Raw genomic sequence first — 20363 nt, forward strand, 5'->3', positions numbered from 1 at the left:
GGAACTCAATCCAGGTCTCCTGTGTTGGTGAGGAACCCAATCACCTTAGCCATCACTTCTGTCTCCAAGTGTCTTCATTTGCAGGAAGCTGGAGTCAGTGGCCAGAGTGGGATATTGAATCTAGGTACTCTGATATGAGATGCAGGCATTTCTCTCTCTCTCTCTCTCTCTTTTTTTTTTTTTTTTGACAGGCAGAGTGGACAGTGAAAGAGAGAGAGACAGAGAGAAAGGTCTTCCTTTGCTGTGGGTTCACCCTCCAACGGCCACCAGTGCGGCTGGCACACCACGCTGATCCAAAGGCAGGAGCCAGGTGCTTCTCCTGGTCTCCCATGGGGTGCAGGGCCCAAGCACTTGGGCCATCCTCCACTGCACTCCCTGGCCACAGCAGAGAGCTGGCCTGGAAGAGGGGCAACCGGGACAGAATCCGGCACCCCGACCGGGACTAGAACCCAGTGTGCCAGCGCCGCAAGGCGGAGGATTAGCCTATTGAGCTGCGGCGCCGGCCAATGCAGGCATCTTAACTGGCATCTTAACCACTAAGCCAAACATCCACCTCCATCTTCCTGAATACTAAATTGGTGTGAGCTACAGTTCTTAAATGCTGTTCTACCACTTGTTCCAATGTGAGAGGTATTCTACTAATGATATCTATGTCAATGTTACACTTCAATTTCTACTGTTGTTATGGAATGGCATACAAAGTATCTCATGAAAGCTAGAAATTTTTGTAGCTTATTATCTAGTGGGAAATTTTTGCAGTAGTCAAGCAGATGTTCTAACTGTATATAAGATTACTTTTTTGTGCCTTCTAGGTAGTCTTAGAATCAGGATGAAAAAAGTTACTTCTTTAACTTAAAAACAAAATCTTCATTTCCAGTTCTAGAGTTTGGCTGCCCTATCTATTTAACCTATTTTCTTAATAAAACAATTAAAAATCTCATAATAAAACCCAATTACTGAGTCTAGCAGCTCTGAGAGCACCTAATAGAAATACATGGCGATCTCCAGGGCTATTTATATATTCTCATCTTCATTCTTTTTTGTTTCATTAGGCTTGGAGAGATCTCTTTTATTGAAGTTACTGTTGCCAGGAAACAGAAAAATAAGGTGGAAACAAAAGCTAAGAGGAGAATAAGCTTACCTTCTACACACACACACACAGAAATGTTCATGTGAACACACCTGATTACCTCATTTATAGATATGTTCACCTAGCTTCACCCAAATCCAAATGTAGTCAAATAACCAATATGCCCTCAAATGTGAGCAAATACTTTTCTAAATAGTTGGTATCTTTCATCAAATTAGCATCTACCTATGAATTAGGTCCCAGGTGCATGAAGCCCAGCCTCTTAGCTCCCAACTCCATGCTCTTTCCATTACACATGCAACATTTCCTGGTCCATATGTGCCAAAAAATGAGACAGTCATTTTCCTTCACTATAACTGCTGCTTTGTCAGTTTTATTGGGGATATGACTGAAAAGAAAATTGCATATGTTTAAGGCACAAAACATGATGTTTTGATAGGCATCTACATTATGAAATGATTATCGCCATCAACATAATTAATATAACCATAATATCACAGTTACATCTGTGTGTCTGTGTGTGTATTAAGAACATCTAAAGCTTGGGGCCAGTGTAGTGGTGTGGCCAGTAAAGCCACCGCCTACGACACTGTCATCCCATATCGACACCAGTTTGTGCCCAGCTGCTCCACTTCCAATTGAACTCCCTGCTAATAGCCTGGGAAAAGCATTGGCAAATGGCTCAAGTGCTTGGGCCCCTGCCACCCACATAGGAGCTCCTGATTCCTGGCTTTGGCCCAGCTGAGTGCTGGCCATTGCAGTCATCTGAGGAGTGAACCAGTGGATGGAACATCTTTTTCTCTGTCTCTCCCTTTCTCTCTCTGTAACTCTTTCAAATAAATAAATACATCTTTTTTAAAAAAGAACATCTAAGACATAACTTTTTTAGCAAATTCCAAGCATAAATGTTAACTATAGTTACCACACTACATATTAAATCACCAGAACCTATTCATCCTACGTATTTTGTATCCTCTGACTAACATCTGCCCATATCTTCCATCCTGCAGATCCTGGAAACCAGAATTAGCTTTAATGAGTTAAAAAACATTTTTTGTATATTATACATATAAGTGCGATCATACAGAATTTATTGTTTTGTGATTAGCTTATTTCACTCAGCATAATGTCTTCCAAGTTTAAACATGCTGCTGCAAATGACTAGACTTTTTCCTTTTATTAAAGATTTTTTTTATTTGAAAGGCAGAGTTACAAACAGAAAGAGGGAGAGACATAGAGAGAGGTCTCCCATTCACTAGTTTACTCCCCAGATGGCCGCAATGGCCAGTGCTGGGCCAGTCTTAAGCCAGGAGCCAGAAGCTTCTTCTAGGTCTCCCACATGGGTGCAGAGGCCCAAGCACTTGGGCCATCTTCCATTGCTTTCACAGGTCATTAGCAGGGAGCTGGATCGGAAGTTGAGCAGCCAGGACTTGAGTCAGTGCCCATATAGGATGCCAGTGCCACAGGGAGCAGCTTAACCTGCTGTGCCACAGCACTGGCCCCTAGTGGTTTTTTTTTTCCTTAAGACTCAACTATAAACGTGTGTGTATATAAAATCATATTAATATATATATTATCACATAATTTTTATCAATTCATCCATTAATAGGCACTTAGGTTGATATCCCTATCTTAGCTGTTATGAATAATGCTGAAATAAAAATGGGAATGCAAGTATCTTCTTATTTCTTTTTTTTAAGATTTATTTATTTATTTATTTGAAAGTCAGAGTTACACAGAGAGAGGAGAGGCAGAGAGAGAGAGAGAGAGAGAGAGGTCTTCTATCCGATGGTTCACTCCCCAATTGGCCGCTACAGCCAGAGCTGTGCTGATCCGAAGCCAGGAGCCAGGAGCTTCTTCCTGGTCTTCCATGCAGGTGCAGGGACCCAAGAACTTGGGCCTTCTTCTACTGCTTTCCCAGGCCATGGCAGAGAGCTGGATCAGAAGAGGAGCAGCCAAGTCTTGAACCAGTGCCCATATGGGATTCCGGTGCTTCAGGCCAGGGTGTTAACCCTCTGCGCCACAGCGCCGGCCCCTCCTTATTTATTTCATTTCCTTTGGATATATGTCCAGAGGTAGGGTTGCTAGATTATATGATATTTCTATTTTTAACTTTTAGAAGGACCTTTACATGGTTTTCCATAATAACCATACTAATTAATTTGCATTCATACCAGTATACAAGGATTCCTGCTTTTAGTTGTGAATCCACTTTAAAGCTCTCTGGATAATAAATTTTACTATTATACTAAAGAAGAGAATGAGATAAAAAGTAAATGACCAAATTCCAGTGTTCTACATCAAAGTAGGGTGACTACAGGTCACAAAAATGCATTATATACTATATAAAGAACTGGACGAAAGGAGCTGGTAGGCGCCAAACATAAGGAAAAGAAATGAAGTGGATATTGGTTTGATCAATCTATGTTGTGTCTATGTGTTATCACACTGTACCCCCATGAAAATGTACAAGTATTACATGTAATCAAAAAAATTAAATAGAATTATTAATAATAATATAAATGCCCAGAATAATAATCAAGGAGAATTTGCTGGCTGACAAGCCATCCTTTAAAGTCACATGAGCAGAACAATCAATTAACCCCGTGTGTTCAGGCACTGAGGACCCAGTTTCCCCTGGACATCATAGATGGATTAAGATGAGAACAGGCATTGCTGGAAATACGAGTATGTGGCTGGGGCCAAAAGGTAGCCCATTTTGGTGGAGTTGAGACTAAGAGATTATCCGGACTATAAAATTACTAGAGACACATCAGATGTACCACGTCTAGTGGACGACAACTAGAAAACAACGGACTCCATTTGTCAGAGCTGATCTAGCCTATCCTCTCACTTTAAAAATGAAGGGGGGTGGGGCAGCACTGTGGCACAGTGGGTTAAAGCTCTAGTCTGCAGCACCAGCATACCATATGGGTGCCAATTCAAGTCCTGGCTGTTCCACTTCCAATCCAGCTCTCTGCCACATCCTGGGAAAGCAGTGAATTATGGCCTAAGTGCTCGGGCCCCTGCACCCACGTGGGAGACCCGAAGGAAGCTCCTGGCTCCTGGCTTCAGATCAGCTCAGCTCTGGCTATTGCAGCCAGTCTCAAGGAGGCACAGAGCATCACATGGCAAGAGGAAGTGCATGTGCCTATGTCTCTCCTTATAAAGGCACTATAATTCCAATATGGGGACTCCACGCTAATAATTTAATTCAATCTGATCACTTCCCAAAAGTCTCACTTCTTAACACCTTATTCTGTTAAGTTTCTACCCTCTCATTACCATGAACACAAGACTTTAACATATGGGCCTGTGGGGGACATCTAACCTCTAGATTAATATACAAACTATGGCATAGGTATTCCATGGGTACCTCAAATTCAACTTGTAACATACTTAATCACTTGTACATCCTGCTTTATCCCACCTGCTTCTCCTGAACTCAGTCTCTCTTTGTATATTGCTGGCACCACCACCAGAAACCCAATATAGAAAACTAGCTGGTTTAACCCAACTTCACCTCATTATCTGATCAATCGCCAAGTCCATTTTATCTTCTATGTGTTTTGAATTTGTCACCAGTTTTTACCCCATTACCATGCTCTGGCCTAAGCCCTCATTATATCTCAGCTACACTTCTACAGCAGCCTCCTAATTGGCCTCCTGTTTCAAAGCTGGCCTCTGTTAAGCCCATCCATCAAACAGCCAACAGAATTATCTTACTAAAACATCAACTGGTCCTTGTCACTGCCCTGCTTAAAACCACTGTGTGGCTCCCTGAAGCCAGTGGACAAATTCCAAGATTCCCATGCAGCCATGTTCAGTCTTGTAGGATCTTGTTTCTGCTCACCTCTCCATTCTCACCTTCATAATTCATATGCTCCAGCCACTCTGAAATGTGTATGATTGCTACATATCATGCTGTGCTGTCACTGGCACATCTCCAGCACTGCACTTAGCACAATGAATTTTAACTATTTGTTTATATTTCTGTCTTCTCCAACAGACAATGAGCTGGCCTCCTAGAGGACTATATCTTGTTCATCTTTGTATCTCTAACAGCCTCTAACAAAGTGGTTGATACAGAGTTAGCATTCAATTAATGTTGATGAATGAATGATAAACTTATAAACTGAAAGGAATAACCTACTATGTCATTAAAGAAACAAATAGTATAGGGTTCTCAGGCAACCGGTCAAAAAGGTGGTCCCGTGTAGATCTGTCAGTTTAGGAGAAATGGTTTTACTCCCATATACTCATACCTTATATTTGAAATGAAAAACCAATTAAGATTTTCCACAGAAATTCTTTTATGCTCTTAATCACCACACACTTAAAGGCAGTACTTGGTGCAGCTGGTCCCAGCTAACACGCTTTCACACTTTTGTGTACAACTGATTGTTCATAAAACCTGCATTTTTCACTGTTACCAATGTGCTATGTTTTATCCCCAGTTCACAGAGAGTAGATGGTTCAAAAGTGTTCATTGTGGCATAAATATAACAATTAAAATAGCAACAAAGTACTAGACTTTATAATAATGCTTTAAATAGTGAAACCAACCTTAGTCTCGTACAAATAGAGTATGTGAATGCACAACTGGGACAACTGCACACGGTGAAGGAGCTCCAATCAACCTGAAGTGAATATACTCCACACTATACTGCACAATTATTCCACTTTCTAGTGTGTTTCTGTCAAAAAATCTTAGTAGAGTTGCTTGAAGCATCCAAAGATTTCACTTCATTCTCAAACTGCATTTCAAAAACTTCATAGCAACCTCCCAATTAAACTTTGAGTTTTTCCAAAACAAGTACAAAACAATACTTTCCCAGTATGAAATTCACTCATTTTGACACTAAGAGTAGAAAACATACCAAAACTACAGAAGCATTACTCAAAAGTTACATTCTTCAGATAAAATTATTTCCAAGAAACTAATAAGGCCAGACACAAGGTTAATGAAAAACATGTTCAGTGTAAAATCAGTGTAAGTATTTAGCAAATACTAATGATTCTGTTGAACATCACATTGAAAGGCATGCGATGTGGAAGAATTATAACCACATATTCACCCTAGTATGTACTTCATTTTACAATTATGTGACATCAATGATGTTCAGAGGATGCATATCAATTATTATATTAGTAGAACAAATTTGAGGGAGAAATACATAAAAACTGTGTTCTATCACCAAAAACCCAACCTATAGAAGAGATTTTTTCATTTAGTTAACATTTATTTTGTGAGCAATAATATAAATGGGAAAAGGTGCATTAGGATTGGTTCTGAGGGAATAACCGCAATGCTTACAGTGAGGAAGGTGGGAACTACACAAATAAAAACATTTTACTTTTATGTCCAAACACCCACATCTTCATTTGCCACAACAGATGACACACAACAGTATGGTTCCTACTCTCAATACAATCTTGTAGAAAATAGCTTAAAAGTGAATAGAATCAAATAATGGCTACTGTGTGTGTGTGTGTGTGTATCTTCTCAGCATGCTCTGTAAAGAAATAAGCAGTTCTCTTGCTGGCTGTCGATGAATGAGACTAAAACACTTCTACTTCACACAGATAATGCAGTTCCTTGGTTTCGAGTGGCAAATGTCAGCAGAGTAGTTAGTAGCCTGATATTCCTGAACTTCTCATCCAGGACCAAAACCTGTTTATGCCAAGTATTGAGAATAAGTGGAGATTCTTTGAGAAGACTAAGCAGCAAAGCTGAGGGAAATAGGCTTGCAGACTCAGCATCTAATGGAGCACTGACCTGGTCTTCAGGTGAAGGTCTTTTTATTTCCAGACAAAAATTTAATGTGAATTATTCCAACTTTCCAAATCGATGGAGTTATCACACATTTATTACCATCTCTAGCTGTTCTAATTATGAAGAAGTCTTTTCTATTTTCATAAAACAATGAGGAAAAAAAAAAAACACTGGATAGGGGTCGGCACTGTGGAGTAGTGGGATAAGCCTCCACCTGTGGCACCAGCACCCTATATAGTCTTGGCTGCTCCTCTTTTGATCCAGCTCTCTGCAATGGCCTGGGAAAGCCGTGGAAAATGGCCCAAGTGCTTGGGCCCCTGCACCTGCATGGGAGACCCAGAAGAAACTCCTGGCTCCTGCCATTTGGGGAGTAAATCAGTGGACAAAGACCTTTCTCTCTCTCTCTGTAACTTTACCTTTTAAATAAATAAAATTAAATATACTGGATATAGAACCAGCTAGCTAGATATTTTATTTTAAAATTGTAATTAAATTTGTTTCACTAATATGAGAAACTGTGGATTTTAAAACATGCTTTTTGGAAAAAAAAAACACTTTGTTGAGGTATGATTGACATGCAAAAAACACTGTACATATTTAAAGTATATAAATAATGGGTAAAGCCACTGTTTCCAGTGCAGACATCAGTTCCAAACCTGGCTGCTCCACTTCTGATCCAGCTCTCTGCTAAGGCCTGGGAAAGCAATGGAAGATGGCGCAAGTCCTTGGGTCCCTGAACCCACGTGTGGGAGACCTAGAAGAAGCTCCTGGCTTCAAATCAGCCCAGCTCTAGCCATTGCAGTCATTTGAGGAGTGAACCAGCAGATGAAAGACTTCTCTCTCTCTCTCTCTCTCTCTCTGTCTCTCTGTCTCTCTGCCTTTGCCTCTGCCTCTCTGTAGCTCTGCCTTTCAAATAAATTAAAAAATATTAAAAAAAAAATCAAGTATGTAATACAGTGAGCCTGGGGTACATACCCATAAAACCATCCACACCATTAAGGGCATAAACATACCCATCACCTCCCAAGGTTTACCCCACCTCCTTTATTAAACATGCTTTTTATTATTAATTGGTTTTGTGTTTTACAAATTTATCTCAAATTATGATCTACTCATGTACAAAGCATCCTCTAAGTGGTCTATAGTAACTAAGGTTTGAGAACTTCATAATGGCTTATAAATACAAACCATTTATATATTCTGAATGATCACTGGAGAATTTTCCTGTTCATGGGCCTAATTCTGAAACATTCATTATGTAATTATTTTTCTTTCTTGTCATAGACAAATGGTGTAGCATCCATTATGACATATTTTCTTACATAAACAACAGTAGGATATATTATACATATAACAACTTTTAAAAAGAGCATATATAGTAGTGCTGAATTCTTATAATAAATCTTTGTTCAGAAATAACAGTGATTTGCTTTTCAATGATTCTGTCAGAGAAAAACCTGCTCAAAAGTAACTGCCTCAAATAAGATAACAGGTCCACAGCTGGAAGTGGTCCTGGACCAGCATCTCTGTCCCAGAGGAGGAAAGAAAAGAGGCCCAAACACCTTCTTTTGTAAACAGTCACCCACAGGTCTTGCTCAGGCAAATCTCTGAGGACCTATCCCCTTAAAACATGGGAGTGACTTTTTGGGTCCTGACTGCTCTGACTTTTGACAGAATTCTCACCAGTAAACAGCTACAGGCAGTGCCTGTTTCACCTTAGACAGGACAACATTTGATAAGTTCCTCTATCTTGATGTCCTACAACTTCCAACAAAGTAACTCTCGTTGATATGGGAATCTCTCAATATCTAAAATTGCCAGCTCTATATAAGAAGTTGAACTGTCCATTGGTAAACATGGCATTTATATACACCTTGCATAAGGACTACCTAACCAACAGTTTCCCAAAGTTGTACCTGGCTGTATGTATCAGAAATCCAACTACAATGGCTTAAAGTAATAAAGGCTATTTTTCTCATGTAACTTGAATTCCAGAAGAGGGTTGAGACAGCTGCTCAAAGAAGTCATCAAAGCAAGGACTCAGACTTCTAACTTTCTTCTCTGTCATTCTTAACATATCATGTCCTTATACATGCAAGATAGCTATTCCTTCCCTAGGAATTACATCCGTATACCAGGCCAAAAGGGCAAGGGCGACAAGTACGCCCCTGGCTTAGTCTACCCCTTTTTCACAAAGAAAAAAATTACAATCCTGAGCTGCACTCGGTAAATGTCCACTTACAGGCTGGCGCCATGGCTCAATAGGCTAATCCTCCACCTGCAGCGCCGGCACACTGGGTTCTAGTCCAGGTTGGGGCGCCGGATTCTGTCCCAGTTTCTCCTCTTCCAGTCCAGCTCTCTGCTGTGGCCTGGGAGTGCAGCGGAGGATGGCCCAGGTCCTTGGGCCCTGCACTCGCATGGGAGACCAGGAGAAGTACCTGGCTCCTGCCTTCGGATCAGCGCGGTATGCCGGCCACAGCGCACTGGCCGCAGCAGCCATTGAGGGGTGAACCAACGGAAAAGGAAGACCTTTCTCTCTGTCTCTCTCTCACTGTCCACTCTGCCTGTCAAAAAAAATAAATAAATAAAATGTCCACTTACAACTGAGCCACTCCTAATCTTAAAGATAATTCTATCTAGGCGTATTGTTGCCCTAAACAAAAGCAAGGTCCTTTAAGGCATAATAAGAAGACAGACCCTGAATAGGCAACAAGAAGAGGCTTCAACAAAATCAAGGACATGTTAAGTTTTAGCTGAAGTTCCACATGTCAAAAACCATTGACTCAAACCTCAAACTGTCTAAAACTTCGGTTTTTTCTATAGCTCTTTCTGCACCTTTATCATCAAACTTACTCTTCAAAATTGATTGATGTTACTCCTGTCCCCCAAAAGGATTTCCCAAACACTCTAGAAAAGATCACTTTGGCAACAATCACAGAGAACGTCTGAAAAGAAGAGATAAAGATTCGCAGGTCAGCACCACCCTCTTAAGGAATCAAGCACACTCTTGAGCACTGCTCTGTTTGATAGAATGTTCCTGCTGCTGATTCCATAGCAAGAAATGTGCCTGTGTTCTTTTTAAAAGTCAGATGGTCTCCAAAGCAAATCAGGTCAAGAAGGAAGATGGGATTGCAAAAGTAAAACAAACCCATCCTCCACCTGCTTGCACCTGGACATCGGCTCCAGCCCATTACTTGAATCACCTGTAGGTCTCCAAACTAAATTAGAAACAAGTCTTCCAATTAATTAACTGTGTCACAATTATCACAGAACTTGATAATTACAACACACCTGTCCTCACAGGCACTGAGGGAAATCCCTTGGCCTACACTGTTTCAGCCACTCATTGTCCCTCTCCTCTCAAAGTGATCGCTCACTGATGGAGATCAAGACACAAAGAGGAAGACACACTTTCCCCAGATCTCACACTGAATAGACAACTGGACACAATTTCCCTGATTTCACAGAGGAACACTAAACAACATGTGTATTGGATTTTTTCTGCCAAGAACTGAGACTCAGCAAAGAATTGTATAGCGCCATGTCCCTCCTATTGGGAGGCAGCACAATGAAAGCAAGAACACTCACCGGGAAGTGGCAAGACCTGAGGATACATTCCAGCCTTGACACACCTGCACAGGTCACGTCATCCCTCACCTTCACCTTGATTTTCACACCCATAAAATTAAAGCATTCAGCCAAATCAAAGATAGATGTGTTGTCCCCACCTCCCCCTACAATAGCAGCCAAATGGAGTTGAGAGAATCCACACTTGTCACACAAATACAACAGTGACAAAAGAGGAGTCAAGGACACAAAAAGTGTTTACTCATAGCTATCTCCTTTCTGTCCATTATTATGCAAATTCCTGCCTAGCTTTCATAATGTGATACTACTAGGGTTCAGCATTATGGCACTGCGGGTAAGCCATCTGGGAGCGGTTCATGTCCTGGCTGTTCCAGTTCCAATCCAGCTCTCAGCTAATGTGCCTGGGAAAGCAGTAGAAGATGTGGTTCAATTGCTTGCGTCCCTGCACCCATACTGGAGACCCAGGAGAAGCTCCTGGCTCCTGGCTCCTGGCTTCAGCCAGGCCCAGCTCCAGCTGTTGTACCCATTTGGGGAATGAACCAGCAGATGGAAGACTCTCTCTTTTTCCTTTTTTTTTCTAACTCTGCCTTTCACATAAATAATTAAAAAAAAAATTTCAGCAGCTGAAAAAGAAATAATTACAATCACCCTCAGCTGCAACAACTAATTGATCCAGGCCTACTAGCAACAGGGCATCACATAATGGTGATTCTTGAAAAAAGGCTTTGTCTTTACTGCCCTACCACATTGATGGATATCCTATTTTAAACAGAAAAGTCACTGCAAGGTCAGACAGGCTGTACCTGCTCCAGTGAGACACAGGTCGGATCCCAAGGAAATTCTGAGTTTATTCCTCCCTAAAATTCTGAGTCTAACCCAGTTCTCAAACTTTAGTGTGCCTATGCATTACCTGAAAAACTTTTTAAAGATGCAAATCCCAGGGTTTTTTTTTTTTTCATTTTCAATTATCTTTATATACAGAAGATCGATTCAGTATATACTAAGTAAAGATTTCATCAGTTTGCACCCACACAGAAACACAAAGTGTAAAAATACTGTTTTAGTACTAGTTATAGCATCACTTCACATTGGACAACACATTAAGCACAGATCCCACATGAGATGTAAGTACACAGTGACTCCTGTTGTTGACTTAACAATTTGACACTCTTGTTTATGGCGTCAGTAATCTCCCTAGGCTCTAGTCATGAGTTGCCAAGGCTATGGAAGCCTTTAGCGTTCGCCGACTTTGATCTTATTCCGATAGGGTCATAGTCAAAGTGGAAGTTCTCTCCTCCCTTCACAGAAATAATTGAAAATGAAAAAAAAAAAAAAACTGGTGTTAAATTGGAAATTGCATAGAAAATTAATTAATTTTTAAAAAATATCATGTAGGATCTCTGTCTTTAATGTGCTGTACACTGTTATTTAATGCTATAACTAGTACTCCAACAGTATTTTTTCATTTTGTGCTGCTATGTGGGGGCAAACTGTTGAAATCTTTACTTAATATATACTAAACTGATTTTCTGTATATAAAAAGAATTGAAAATGAATCTTGATATAAATGGAAGGGGAGAGGGAGAGGGAAAGGGGAGGGTTACAGGTGGGAGGGAAGTTATGGGGGGGGGCATTGTAATCCATAAGCTGTACTTTGGAAATTTATATTCATTAAATAAAAGTTTAAAAAAAAATGCAAATCCCTAAACCTACTCCAGAGGATTTAGTTCAGCTGGTCCCTGCCCAAATGGCCTCAACGTCCAGGACTGGGCCAAACTGAAACCAGGAGCCAGGAAATCCACCCTGTTGGACTAGGCCAGGCCACAATCAGGAGCCAGGAACTCCATTAGAAAGCCATCTTCCAGGGCCAGCACTGTGGCGTAGCGCGTAAAGCCGCTGCTTGCAGTGCTGGCATCCCATATGGACACTGGTTCAAGTCCCAGCTGCTCCACTTCCTATCCAGCTCTCTATTATGGCCTGGGAAAGCATTAGAAGATGACCCAAGTCCTTGGGCCCCTGCACCCACGTGGGAGACCTGGAAGAAGCTCTTGGCTCCTGCCTTCGGATCAGCGCAGCTCAGGCCACTGTGGCCAACTGGGGGAGTGTACCAGCGGAGAGATAGACCTTTCTCTCCCTCTCTCTCTCTCTCTCTCTCTCTCTCTCTCTCCCTCTCCTTCTCTCTCTGTGTAACTCTGACTTTCAAGTAAATAAATCTTAGAAAAGAAAAAAAAAAAAAAAAGCTTTCATTACTTTCCCAGACACATTAGCAGGGAGCTGGATCAGAAGCAGAGCAGCCAGGACTTAAGCCTGGGCTCACACAGGACACAAGCATCACAAGCTGCAGTTTAACCTGCTGTGCTGGTTTGGAGTGCTTCCCAGGAGTACTCTGAACCACCAGCAGGTGATTCTGATGCACCAGAAAAGAGCCTGGGGGCGGCGCCGTGGCTTAACAGGCTAATCCTCCGCCTTGCGGCGCCGGCACACCGGGTTCTAGTCCCAGTTGGGGCACCGGATTCTATCCCGGTTGCCCTTCTTCCAGGCCAGCTCTCTGCTATAGCCCGGGAAGGCAGTGGAGGATGGCCCAAGTCCTTGGGCCCTGCACCCGCATGGGAGACCAGAGGAAGCACCTGGCTCCTGGCTTCGGATCAGCGAGATGTGCCAGCCGCAGCGGCCATTGGAGGATGAACCAACGGCAAAAAGGAAGACCTTTCTCTCTGTCTCTCTCTCTCACTATCCACTCTGCCTGTCAAAAAAAAAAAAAAGAGCCTGGACTTCCTTCATTTGCTCCAAACCAACCTGGTGAATATGAAGTACTTGCTTCTAACAAAGATGGAGGTGACCTGGGCATAAATGGAGCAATGCATATTCCAGACACATGCAGAGGTAAGTGGCTCACAACAACCACCTTTGCTGGAATGATGATGCTGAATAAGGCAACAGTGTCATTTGATACTGTGTGCAAATGAATCATTCATTCCACAGGTTACAAACTGGAGGGAGGAGGCTCTGAAGAGTCCTGGAACCTGAGCAGGATGTATGAAGAATCCAACGGTTAATTTCAGTTTGCCTCCTTACTTTCTTCTTTTGCTTTTCTAAACATTCTAAGTTTCCTGAGGACCCACCTTTCTCAAATCTCAAATCACTCCACCAATAAGTAAGTCTAGCACCATAATTTTTTTATTATTATTTATTTGCAAATTTGAAAAGCAGAGTGACAAAAAGAAGTATGTGTGGGGGGAGAGAGAGGGAGAAAGAGAGCGAGCGAATGCACTTATCCACTGGTTTACTCTCCAAATGGCCAAAACAATTGGCCTAGCCCAGGCCAAAATCAGGAGCCAGAATCTCTGTCTGGGTCTCCCATGTGGGTGGCAGGGGTCCAGTACTTGAGCCATCATCTGATGCTTTCCCAGGTGCATTATCAGGGAGCTTAATCAGAAGTGGGACAGCCAGGACTCAAACTGGCAGTCCAATATGGGATACCAGTATTCTAAGTGGCAGTTTAACCCACTTCACCACAATGCCAACCCTTGGTGCAGTGATTTTTCTTCAGGAAAGATTTGAGTTTCGGCCGGCGCCGTGGCTCAACAGGCTAATCCTCCGCCTAGCGGCGCCGGCACATGGGGTTCTAGTCCCGGTCAGGGCACCGGATTCAGTCCCGGTTGCTCCTCTTCCAGTCCAGCTCTCTGCTGTGGCCCGGGAGTGCAGTGGAGGATGGCCCAAGTGGTTGGGCCCTGCACCCGCATGGGAGACCAGGAGAAGCACCTGGCTCCTGCCATCAGATCAGTGCGGTGCGCCGGCCGCAGCGTGCCTACCGCAGCGGCCATTGGAGGGTGAACCAACGGCAAAAGGAAGACCTTACTCTCTGTCTCTCTCTTACTGTCCACTCTGCCTGTCAAAAAGTAAAAAAAAAAAAAAAAAAAAAAAGAGAGTTTCTTCACTGATACTACGAAATCTTCCAAAGGAGTATGTTGAAGAATAGCAGAATATGCCACCCAAAACACGCCACTTTGACAGATTATTTTGAGCTGAAGGCAATTGAGAAGCAGCAGCTACAACAAAAGCTGTCTGCCTTTTGCCTATTTGCCAAGAAGCAGAAGATACATTTACAAAGCTCCCCTTTCCCTTCTCTTCTAGGAAGGACAAAGGCTTAGATTCTCTTAGATAACTTGAGACCCTTATCAGCCCAGGAAGACTACCAGAGGAACTTATACAACAAACATTACTCACTAGCCTTAACCTACTGTGAATTTCTCATGTATTTATTTTCCTTCCCACAATTTGCCATCCACGGAGACACAAGGTCCTTTTCCTTGCCTTATCACCTCTCTAAAAATGTACTGATCTTTGTTGAAGATGCTATGAAAGCCAGAGTTCTAATCCCCCTATCTGAGATTTACTCATTTCTCTGGGCATCTCCCACATGCCTAGATTTGAATGTTACTCCCACAGCTTACATTCAAATTTAATCACCAATGTGGTGGTACTGGGAGGTAGGACCCATAAGAGGTGATCAGATCATGAAAGCTCAATCCTCAGAATGTCCTTATTTTTTTTTTAATTATTGCTTATTCTATTAAGATCTCTTTTAGATTTTTATTTGTTTATTTGAAAGAGTTATAAAGACACAGAGACAGATCTTGCATCTGCTGGTTCATTACACAGATGGCCGAAACCTCCAAGGCCAGGTCAAGTCCAAGCCAAGAACTTCATCCAGGTCTCCCATTGGGGCCCAAACACGTGGGCCATCCTCCACTGCTTTTCCCAGCACATCAGCAGGGAGCTGGATTGGAAGTGGAGCAGCAGGGACACAAACCGGTGCCCATACAGAATGATGGAATGGCAGGTGGCGGCTTTACCTGCCACACCACAACACCGGCCCCATAATATTGTTGTCTTGGGAGTGGGTTGGTTATCCTGGCAGTGACTTTGTTATGAAAGCAACTCTCTTCCCATGCGTGTTCTCTTGCTCCCACCCTCTCTCATGCACATGACCTCTCACCACATGCTGTCTGCCATGTTACAATACAGTAAGAAGGCCCTAGCCAGATGCCAGCACCACGATAATGAACTTCTCAGATTCCAGAACTGTGAGAAATAAATGTATTTTCTTTGTGAATATTCTATCTGTGATATCCCGTCAAAGCAGCAGAAAATCAAGATACAGACATAGAGGAGATGTCCATATTAACAAATGTCTGCTTGTTTTTCTCTGTCAGTCTGTATTTTGTTAAAAGGATCCCAGCTGAGAACTCAGAGGGGTAAAGGTAAAATTATGTTTCCTCCCCTATATCTGAGTCATTCTTCTCCCTGGAGCCCTGCCAACAGTAGCCTTATCAATCCCTTCCTACCCTTTTTGAGGATGTAAACCTTCAAAGATCTTAGATGATTTCAATTTCCAGAAGCTTATCTATCTTGTAAACTTCCAGCTGTCATGACTTTTAAGGAGACAGTGAATGATTTGTAACAGATATCATCTGGCTGGGTCAGTGAACTGAACTCCAAACAAGACCCTTATTTCCTCTGCTCTTTAACTCCCAGCCCTGTTGGCACACTGGCAGTGCTCCTGACAGTGCAAGCTTTGGGTCTCTGAGACTCCAAGACGGAGACAATTCAAAGAGTAACTCTACCCCTTCTGCCATAACTTCTGCTTTAACACAAAGAAAAACTAAAATAATTCCATCCCTCCCTCTATCCCTTTCTAATAATAAATAAAGTTCAATGCAACTCATGTAATTTTTTTTAAATGAGAGTTGGAGCCAGCATCGTGGCACAGTGGGCTAAACCATTGTCTGAAACGCCAGCATCCCATATGGGCACCAGTTCAAGTTCTGGCTACTCCACTTCCAATCCAGCTCCCTCCTAATGTGCCTAGGATAGCAGCAGAAGATTGTGTGAGTACTTGGATCCCTGCTACTACGTAAGAGACCCAGATGGAGTTCCTAACTCCCTGGCTTCTGTCCCAGCCCTGGCTACTGTGACCATTTGGGGAGTGAACCAGAAGATGGAAGATCTCTCTGTGTGTGTCTCTCCCCCTCTCTCTCTGTAACTGTCTTTCGAATAAATCAATCATTTAAAAAAGAGAGAGAGAGAGAGAGAGTTAATGGAGGAAAGACAAAAATCTGACCACAAGGGCAAATGGACGACTGAGGAGTTAAAGCTTAGGCTCGGCCTACAGAGGGCCCATGGAGATTCTGAGAGAAGCAGCATGGAATCTTATACTCCAATGATTTTGACTACAAATTATACTTTTTATTTATTTTCAAACATGTTGTAGCATTTGTTTTGTGCCAGACACTAGTGTATTTGCCTTACAAATATTGACTCATTATCCTAGCTATCAATACCACACAAAAATGTTCAGTATCACCCAGATAAAAGAAACTCTACTGACTCCAACCCTTTTTCCCATAAAAATGAGAAACACAAATCTGCTCACCACCCACTTAATGGCTCTGGGCCTGGCAATCATAAGAAATGTGAATTGGAACTAAGGTCCATCAGACCATGGATGAACTGGGCTTGAACAGGCCTCTACTGGGGCCACAGGCTAAATCTGGCACCCTGGAATACAGCCCTTCAAATATACAACTTGGAAGGCAGTAGAATAAGGCAGAAGCCAACAGGGAGGGAGCAGTTTGTGTTGTCTTAGACCTTCTCTTTGTTGAAGAGGTAGATCAGAAAAACCTCTTAAATATTTTCCAGCTTTGTAACAATGATAATAAGATAAACAAACTACAAAGCAGGTTCCATTTATGCTTTTAGATATTATACCACTGATAAAAAGTTATCTTCCAGGCCCTGAACTCAGTACTGACAATAAATAACAAAAATTTCATGTGTAGAGTAATTAGTATGCCAGAGAGAGAGAGAGAGAGAGAGAGTGCTAGTTCACTCCCTAAATGCCTGCAATAGCCAGGGCTGGACCAAGACAAAACCAGGAATCCAGAACTCTATCGAGGTCTCTCATGTGAGTGGCAGAGCCCAGGTATTTGAATCATCACCTGCTGCCTGTCAGGGTAGACATTAGCAGGACACTGGAATCAGAAGTGGGATAACTGGGACCCAATTGTAAACACTCTGATATCTGACGAAGGCATCCCAAGCAGTATCTTAACTGCTGAGCCAAACACCCACCCCTGCTCATGCTGTTTTAGAGCCAAAGCAGGCTAGCATCAGAATGAGACTATAAACAAATACTGATAACCCAGGTAGGAATTTTTAAACAAAAAGAAAATAATAGTCTTCTTGAATACTTTAAGCTATTAAGACAAATCAATTCTCAGCAACTTGAATTTTGGGATTCAAGTACAAGAAACCATTAACTTTCTTTCCAATCTATAATCTAAATTCTTCTGCTTTTTAGGAAAATAATCAAAATATTTATTGAGCACATATTATGTACTAGTACTCAGCTAGGTGCTACAGGAAAAAAATATAGTGTGAAGCACAATCCCACCCTTAGGAATGAGAAGATTTAAGCAGTTGAAGAGAAAAGTGCTTCCATGTGTGGGGAACAACACAGAGAGAATACGGATTCAAGGTCAGGGAGAGCAGTTTCTTAAAATAAGAAGTCGTTTCAGGTAGCAGGGTAGAGCCAAGTGGAAAAATTTAAACCAAATATATTAGGCAATGGGAAGCCATGATTAAGTAATACGACTCAGTAAGTTGTGGTTAGAGAAGACAGCAATGGATGAGGAGGAAGGAGAGATGGTGAGTTTCTATTTGAACTTAGTTGAGTCTGCCATTGTAGTGGGCTGGAGTATAACCCCTGAAAAAATATGTTGGAGTCTGAACCCCTCCCTTACCTCCCTCAGCTATAAATATGACTTCATTTAGGAATAGGTTCCTTATGGATATAATCAAATTGAAATGAGGTCACACTGGAACAGGGTTGGCCCCAAACCCGATGTCGGGTTTCCTTCTAAGAGGAAGAGAGAACACACAGACAGAAGAAACCTAGGGAAGAAGGCCATGTGACCACAAAGGCAAAGACTGGAGTAATGCAGCGACAGGCCAAGGAAGAACAAGCATGGCCAGACTAGGAGAGGGCATAGAGCAGCTTCTCCCTTAGAGCTTTCAGAAGGAATCAAACTACCTACACCTTAGTTTCAGACTTCCAGCCTCCTGAACTGTGAGAATAAATTTCTGTTGCTTTAAGCCATTCTGTTTATAATATTTTATTATGGTAGCTATAGAAAATTAATGCAGCCCTGCTTTAAGCAATAGATATGGTAAATAGGACATTTCATTATTTCCTGGTTTATTTATTGAAATTACCATCTTATACTTTCTTTTCAGGTGGCTCTGAGCCCTCACTATATTAAATAATGCTGACAATTTGGGGTACTTAAGAGGTAGTTGATGACAGCCTAAGTAACCAGGCCCCTATCACCCACGTCAGAGACCAGAATGGAGTTCCTAGCTCCTGGCCTTGGCCTGGACAAGCCCCAGCAATCAGAAGCCATTTAGGGGGTGAACAAGCAGTTGGAAGATCTCTTTCTTTGTCTTTCCTCTCTCTGTCACTCTTTCAAATAACTAAATCTTTTTAAAAATTCCTTTTAAAAATTATAATAATAAAAGCAAGCCCAAGGACAAAATGCTAGTAAGTGGCAGAACCGGGACTTAAACCTGGAGCTATCTGACTGCAGAGCCCCATAGCAGTCTTTACCTATAAAGTCCTGTTTTCATCCCAGGACAAGTGTGGTATAATCAAGCACTTTATCACAAAACACATTATTATGACTAAGAGCTTTCACATAAGCTTTATCATTTAAAACATTACTTCTAGCTCTGGTTGTAGTTTCTTTGTTTTCTGGTACAAGCTACCAGAAGCAGAGTTCAGTTTGAATAAATGCATTTTGGTGAAAGACAACAAACACCAAGAGTCATTACCCAGAGACAGACTGGCCAGGAAATAAGTTTTTTTTTTTTTTTAAAGGTCAGAGTTCTCATTCCAGGCATTTCAGCTAGAAAATCAGCGATCAACAGTTCCATGTCCTCAGGGAAAGGACATTAAATTAATACATGCTATATCCTTAATGAAGCTGACAATTGTGATTCTCTTTTGCAAGCTTTGCTCTATAGTCACAAGAATCTAGGTCATTACATGATGCAGCAAGCACAAAACCAAATTATGAAGAATAGTTTCCTCATAAAACAAAGGTATTTCCTTTATTTAACTTTAAATATTTCACATAATTTATGTTCACTGTAGACACATTAACATAATACTGTGTTCAAGGCATTAAGACTGATCTGTGAAACACACAGATTAAGGCTACTTTGCAAATAAAGTTTTAAGTCTATTAGCCCTTCAACCTCTACCTTTCACGATCCCTTCTCACATCAGCCAATGCCATGGCAACAATGCATCTGATAACAACTCACATTTGTTGCCTGAGAGATCATAACCACAGCTATGGGAAGTATTTTCAAATTGTATTTAAAAATTTTTATTTGGCTATAGCCTAGTTTCTTTTGGACTTGATTTGTTTCTGATCCTGAGTCTATATATCTTGAATAATCAGCTAATAATCCATCAGGGCTTCAGCTTCTGCATCTTTGTAGACAGCTCTCCGACTCTATTTTCAATTCCTGTTGGGAAAACCCATTTAGTTCAGTGATTTGCATGAGGCCACTCTTTTTTTTTTTTGAAGGTTTATTTATTTATTTATTTGAAAATCAGAGTTACAGACTGAGAGGGAGAGACACAGAAAGAGAGATCTTTCATCCATTTGTTCACTCCCCAGATGGCCACAACAGCTAGGCTGGCCAGCCCGAAGCTAGGAGTCAGGAGTTTCTTCCAGGTCTCCCATGTGGGTGGCAGGGGCCCAAGCACTTGGGCCATCTTCCATTGCTTTTCCCAGGCCATTAGCAGGGAGCTAAATCAGAAGTGGAGCAGCCAGGACA

The 20363-nt window shown here is 41.9% G+C and overlaps 1 protein-coding gene across 1 annotated transcript in view; it reads right to left on the reverse strand.

Annotated features, from left to right (window-relative positions):
* The window catches only part of GPR176 (G protein-coupled receptor 176), a 129064-nt gene that overhangs the window by 85230 nt on the left and 23471 nt on the right, over nt 1-20363 (reverse strand). The gene's annotated exons all lie outside the window — the stretch shown is intronic.

The sequence above is a fragment of the Lepus europaeus genome, chromosome 11 (assembly GCF_033115175.1).
Source record: "Lepus europaeus isolate LE1 chromosome 11, mLepTim1.pri, whole genome shotgun sequence".
In the NCBI taxonomy this organism is placed as follows: Eukaryota; Metazoa; Chordata; class Mammalia; order Lagomorpha; family Leporidae; genus Lepus; species Lepus europaeus.